Source organism: Daucus carota, chromosome 2 (assembly GCF_001625215.2).
Source record: "Daucus carota subsp. sativus chromosome 2, DH1 v3.0, whole genome shotgun sequence".
NCBI lineage: Eukaryota > Viridiplantae > Streptophyta > Magnoliopsida > Apiales > Apiaceae > Daucus > Daucus carota.
The window spans coordinates 4619474-4627354 of record NC_030382.2 but is presented as its reverse complement, the minus strand read 5'-3'; positions in this window follow the sequence as shown (position 1 = coordinate 4627354).

The following is a 7881-nucleotide window of genomic DNA, read 5'->3' as shown; positions in this document are numbered from 1 at the left end:
ATTACCATGAGTTTGTGTATTTTGTATGAACTCACTACTACACATTTGGACTTACATAGGGGTCATTTTTAAACTTACATAGCGGTTATAGGCATTATACAAGACAGCGCTATGCAAGTACAATAAGCTTACATAGCGCTTCATTTTCCACTCTCTAAGAACAATACTTGCATAGCGCCTGAGAAAGTGTTATCTGAGTAAGCATCATCTAAGTCAATCTAGTTTTATAGAACAATACTTGCATAGCGCCTGAGAAAGTATTATCTGAGTAAGCATCATCTAAGTCAATAGTTCAATAGCACTTCTATAACCGCTATACAAGTAGAAAATGCATCTCATAATCTTCCTTGCATAGCTCTTATATAAACACTATGGAAATAAAAATACTATCTTGTATACTTATTTATATAGCTATTATTTAAACGCTATCCAAGTGGAAATTATTATAAAAATCCTCAATATTTAAAAAAAATACTAATATAATTAATTTTCTGCCCTTTTTTGGTTTACATAATCAATTTGAGAAAATTAACAAAATATTTTAAAAAACCATACCTTATTCCAATAAAAATAAATTACTTAATTACTCACAAATTTATTTTTTTACAACTAAAATCAATTCCAAATAAACATATATTGAACATAAAAATGAAATCTTCTATAACTCAATATTTCTCAATTCAGGAAACTACTGTACGCAGACTACAATTACTAAATAAAACACAAAATTACTACTTGGGCAACTTGTAGTATAGAAAACGACAATTTCTAATAAAATGCAAACCACTACTTGAGCAACTTCTCCTTGAGAAACCGATTATACAAAATAGAGATCAAATGATTAAAAATATTGAAGAGCACTAAATTCAACTTTTATTAACTAAGATTATGTTGGAAGAAAAATAAAATAGATCATCACCTGTATATTCATCCATTTCAAACTATTAAATATTGTCCAATTGTACTTCCTCCCATTATGAGTCCCAAAGGTCCTCATAGTACTACAAAAAAATTACATGTATAAGTAACATATTACTAGTTAATATGTGTTTTTTGTGAAACTATATAAAAATAGTTTAATATAATCTTACGTTTCAATAAGATCTTTCACAGCCTTGTAATATGCAGCGTTGGTTGCTCGAGCACGATCCATTAAATAGATGACTTCTGTTTTGTATTGATGGCGATCAGGATCCAGTGGTGCCTTAAAAAAGTTATTTTAATTAGAGTTAATTGCATGGAATTTTATAAAACATAATCGCGTATGTAAATCATAATAAAACTTACGAGACATTATAAGGCAGAAGAACTAGGTGGTCTTCTTTAATATGACCGAACAAACACTTAACGAGGGAGTTATCAGATTGATCTACCATGGGAGACCTGATATGAGGCGATACAAAAGACACATTAGGATTTTTGGATAAATATACCTCACACAAATACCTACAAAATAAAAAGAAATACATTAGAAATTGTTTATAAAATTGAGAAATCGATTGAGTACAATTAATACATGATGTAAAAGCAAATGCTGGATGAACTTAACCACTGACCATTCAGAACCTCCAACACATTTTCCTTGTTAATGTGTTCAATCCAAGGATCTCCATCCCAATGAGGTCCCATATAGACCTCTATATCAGTACAAGGTTCGAACTTTATTGCAAGACGCACAATATCCAAAACTCCGTCATGACAAACATCTCCTCGTAGAGGATAACCTAGTGGTCTCGAGGACACACCCGCATTTGACTTTACTGTTTTTTCTTTGTGTTTATCTTCAAGCTTCTTCTTGGGGTTCATATCACACTTATCATTTTCACTGATAACTTTTTTGTTGTTAGTGATGGTGAGAGGTGTCTGTAAGAAAAGAAACAAGATGATCATGATGTTTATTTAATCATCAATACTTTACATATCTATACATAATGTAGTTGTCTTACAAACTAAACATATAATTGAAGATATATATATATATATATATATATATATATATATATATATATATTAATATTTGACCTCAAGAGTCAACGAGACCAATTTGCGTGGCCATGCAAGAAAATAGCCAGGAGCTTCACCAACAAGATTGGCCTCATTACATGGTTTAGGTAGTTTTGTATTGTACTCTGATTTTACTGCCACCTCAAATTGCACCCTTACAAATCCTTCTTCTAATGGAATCCCATGAAAAATTCTGTCATTCATATCATTGTGCAAAATCCCTTTCTTCTAATGGAATCCCATGAAAAATTCTGTCATTCATATCATTGTGCAAAATCCCTTTGCCAACATATCTACGACCAGGATCCAAATACAAGAACCTCAAATTGCACCCTTACAAATCCTTCTTCTAATGGAATCCCATGAAGAATTCTGTCATTCATATCATTGTGCAAAATCCCTTTGCCAACATATCTACGACCAGGATCCAAATACAAGAAACAAGGATTTTTCCCCTTTGACATATAATCAGTGACATAAAATATCAGCACGTCAAGTTTTTAATATTATTACTTAAATAAGTTCTCTCTCTCTATATATATATATATGTATAACCTCATTAATAGTTGAGATTATCATTGAAATTCCAATATTCCAAATAATATGAACTAAAGAGTATAGATGAAGAAACCTGAGGAAGCTCTTTAGCTGCAACAACATTATGATTGACTTCATTCTCAGCCTGGATGTTATTATCCATATCAAAATTATCCATATGACTAGATCCTTGAGATTGCATGCCCGGTGAAAAGCCCTTGCGCTTCAATTCCATAATCTCATTTTTCAAAAAGGATACATCATTTTTCAGCTTTGTAATTTCACTCACAGATGATGTTGTCTTTAATGAGGTCTTTGTTACCCCCCATCCAATTGCTCTCACTCATCCTGAATGCTCTAATGGTATTAATCGAGAAAGCAAGTCATCTGTTCCAATATTGGTTAGCTTGTCTTCTGCAAGTTGATCTGATATGACAACCTAATATAACAAGTATATTAGTTTAAACAATATTATTACATAATTAATAGTGTGATACAAATAACTGAAATAAATACTCAACTTAAAAGACAAACTATTACCACATCCTTAAGAAGTTGAACTGCAACAGGATCATCGACTATATCATTCACGTTACGTCTAGCGTATTCCCATGCATCTAGACGAGTCACAATAGGGTCCTTTTCACCTTTTTCAGTTTTTTCTTGAATCTGAACACAAAGTAAAATCGATTTACACATCGGCTCTTACTATATATAGGTATCATCCTACTATCCTGAATAGTTTAAGAGATTCTTGTTGAGCTGAGTTAATGGGGCTTACTATTTTCTCTCTAATTCGTGCATAACCAAGACATGCCTTCCTATACCTCGTCTCCATTTTTTCAGCTTGCAGTTTATTCTTTATACTTTTTTCCTACAATAAATTATGTCAATCAAGTAAAAGATGAATGCAAATTAAACTGAGATAATTATATACAAGTCAGAACGTAAATAATCAAGACTAAATTTACCAGAAAATCTTCTTTCATTGACTTTTCGACAAACTCTTTCCAGTAAGAAGCAATCGTGGAAAAGTGTGCGTATAAAGAAGGGGGCTCTGGAGAATAGTCACCATTGGCATCTTTCGCAAGTTTCCTCGGTCTACTTCTAAATTGCCGATGAAGGTCACCAAGCACGAGAAATGATCTTTTTCATATATTATATACTAATTTGAACCAATATGGGTATCACCTGGGGGTGAGCAAGGTTGAGTTTTAGGCTATAACCGTAAATCTTTGGTTTTTAAAATACTCAGTTTGGTTGATAATGGTTCGCTTTAAAGACAACAAAATATAGGTATATTATATACACCTCCAAAGACATGTACTGCAACAAACATATTCCCAGTAATCAGTAAACATAATTATGCCCTAAGCACTTCAAGCAACTCAGTAACAAGTGATTTCCGTTGACATCTGTTATAAGAACAGCGAAACGTGGTGCAGGTGGCATTGCAAGTGACATAATATTTTACCCTGTTTCAAGAACCAGGCAACAACAGGATGTTCCCGAAAACAAATTATAAGAAAGCAGAGCTACTTTTAATTGTAAGTATACTTGCTAACCAGAAACTAAAGCAAAAGAAGTCCAAGTGTTATACTTCTGTATCAAAGAGATAATAATATTTTACCTTGTTTCAAGAACCAGGCAACAACAGGATGGTAGCGAAAACAATCATAAGAAAGCCTTTAATATTACTACCACACTCTGTCTTTGAGATATGGACAGTATGCAAATAATAGGGTTTTATTTCTATATAGATAAATAACAAGAAATATCAAAATAACAGGGTTTTATTCTGTATAGATAAATAACAGGCTGAGGCGTCATACTAGAAAGCCTTTAATATTACTACTACACTCTGTCTTCCAATGAATTATCAAATTCTAAATGCATGGAATAAAATCCTGACTTCTGAACTAGATGTACTTAAGAAAACAGGGAATAAAAGAAAAAACTTATAATGGGAGAAACCTTGCTAAATCAGATATAGATGGAAAACCTAAAATTAACTCCCTTCATGAAAAAGATTATCAAATATAAAGCTAATTAAAGGTTTGATTTGGTAAGGATGTACCTTAATTTCATCTGCCAGAGCTTCTTTGACTGTACACCACTCTTTTTTGTGCCAATCATCACATGTGATTAAGATATTCCTCCTTGCATAATTTCCGATAAAATGTGCAAGTTTTATCGACTCTTTACCAATTGGCTGTCCCAGATCATTCCAATTCACCTAAAAAATATTGAAAAGTAGTTAGTGTTAATCTAATGATAACCAATTTGTAAAGTGTTAATCTCTAATAAAAGATCCTAAATAAAATCAATTTTTATATGCATGTATTCAGATTATATTTCTTTACTGTTGCACTATTCCTTTGTTCGTGGCTTTTTTCACTTTGAACATGTTCACTATCCCTCGCTTCCTTATTCTTTGTGTTTCACCACCGTCCCCGGTGCCATCAGTGCCAGCGGTATTGTGGGAGTCAGAGCCATAATCGTGAAAAACAAGATGAGAATAATTAATACAAGTTACGGAACAAGATTAATGAGTGTATGAATAGAAAAATAACTACAAATATATTGATTTCATGTGACACAATTGAATAAAAGAAACCATACATACATTTCTTAGATTTACTTTTTTTTTGCGTTTTTTAGTAGCCTTTGATCTTTGATGCCCATGCACATTAAAAATTCTGGATTCAGGTATTCACCCTCAACATGATCATTTCTTTGATAACCACATTCAAAATCATCATCATCATTCATACTAGTGGAAATATTTAGTCCAACAAAAGGATCATCTACTAAATCGATTTCTTCATCCACACCATCAGCAACTTCATAGCTGTTATTTAGCTTATTTGACAAGACAACAATGGATCATTTCTTATCAATGGGATCGGTAACATAGAAAACTTGTTGAGCTGTTATTTCTTATCAATGAATCCGGGCCTCTTGACAACCATTTAATTCTCTCTGAGATTGATTGATTGTTTTGTATCAACTCATTTATGACATAATTTTTGAACCAGTCAATAAATGCGTGATTGTGTTCCACTTCTATCCAATTAACACCTCGGCCTGGATTTTTATCAGCAATAGTTTGCTTATGCAAATCTACGTAACGGACATCAATTGTGTTATGCAAAACACAAAAGTGCACCTGATGCCATTGTGTACTATCAATTTCTACTTGTTGACCTCGAGTTACGCCTTCCCCATCAATCCTACCACTATGACTATCATTTGGCAAACCAATTACATCCACATTTGAGATAAATTCTGACCAAAACTCTATTGCTTCTTCAATTAAATACCTTTCTGCGATGCAACCTTCTGGACGGGACCTATTCATCACATATTCCTTCAAGATTTTTAAATATCGTTCTACCGGATACATCCATCTCATACGAGCCGGACCACACATCCTAGTCTCATAAATAAGGTGAACTGTCAAATGAACCATGATGTCAAAGAAAGATGGTGGAAAGTACATATCAATCTCACAAAGTGTCTCAACAATTTACCGTTTCAAATATGACAATCTTCTTGGATTAATGACTTTGGCACTCATTGACTTAAAGAACCAACATAACTTCGTGATTGTTACTCGTACCTTTTCAGGCAGGATGGAACGTATATCAATTGGAAGAAAATTTTTCAAGTTGACATGACAATCATGAGATTTCAACCCCTTTAATTTCATGTCATCCAATGAAACAAGACTCTTGAAATTAGATGAGTATCCTTCCGGGACCTTGATAGAATGGAGGGTTTGTACACACGTTTCTCATCCTTTGACAGAGTATGTGCAGCTTGAGGTAAATAGGGTTTTTCCCGATTTCTCTACTGGAGCCAGTTCACTTCTTATTCCCATATCCATCATATCCATTCTTGCTTTAATACCGTCTTTAGTTTTACGACGGATACTAAGGAGTGTACCAATTATATTGTCAAAAACATTTTTCTCCACGTGCATGAGATCAATAAAATATGTTACATAGAGGTCCTTCCAATAGCTCAATTCAAAGAATATGGAACGCTTCTTCCAACCCCTCGTAGGAACATCCTTTGCAAATATCTTACCGAATTGTATGTTTACGTTTTCAGCCTCTCTCAACACTTCCTCACCTGATAGTTGAGGGGGAGCCCCTCGTTCTTCAACTTCACCATTGAATGCCAATTGCATGTTTTTGTATCTATGGTTTCGGTGCAACCACCGTCTATGTCCCATATAAACACACTTCTTAGAGTGTTTCAGTCGAAGATTATCGATCTCATCACCACACCATGGGCATGCATAATAGCCTTTAACATTGTATCCAGCAAGAAATCCATATGCGGGAAAATCACTTATTGTTCCAAATAACATGGCCTTCAACATAAAATGATCTTTTCTGTATAAGTCATGTACTTCAATTCCTTCTTCCCATGATAGCTTCAAATCCTCGATTAAAGGTGCCAAGTATACATCAATATCATTACCAGGCTGCTCAGGACCAGATATCAAAATAAACATCATCATATATTTACGCTTCATGCAAAGCCACGGTGCCAAGTTATAGATCATTAAAACCACCGGCCATGTATAATGAGAACTTCTTTGAAGGCGATGAGGGTTCATTCCATCTGTTGAAAGTGCTAGTCGAAGATTCCTTGGTTCCTTTGCAAATTCCTGATATGCATCATCAAATGTCTTCCATTGGGGTGAATCAGCACGATGTCTTAACATCCCATCTTTAATTCTCCCATCATCGTGCCATGTCAAATTTTTAGAATCTTCAACACTAGCATACAAACGCCCAAGTCTGGGAATTATTGGAAAGTACCACATGACCTTGGCGAGAGAATTGCCAACCTTGTATCGGTTTAAACCGCACGTAATACATTCTTTGAGCTCCGCGTACTCCTTTCGATACAGAATACAGTCATTTGGGCAAGAATGAATCCTATCGTGTACTAATCCAATAGATTTAAGCATTTGTTTCGCCTCATATGCTCTCCGAGGGAGGACATTGCCATCTGGCAAAAGCTCACTAACAGCTGTAAGCATCTCTGTGAAGAACACATCGGAGACTTGATGTCCAACCTTTAAGTTATATAGAGTCAGCACGGCTGATAATTTAGAAACCTTCACGCATCGAGGCCAGAGTGGTAATAATGCAGCATCATCTTCTAACTTCTCATGCATATCTGGATGTGATTCATTGACCACATTGGGGGATCCTTTTTAGCACCAAAATTATCACCATCAGTTTCTCCCATTAAACTTGTACCCCTTGAGCTCTTCGTAAATTGATATTTTGAATTGACATTGATATTACTTGAGCTACT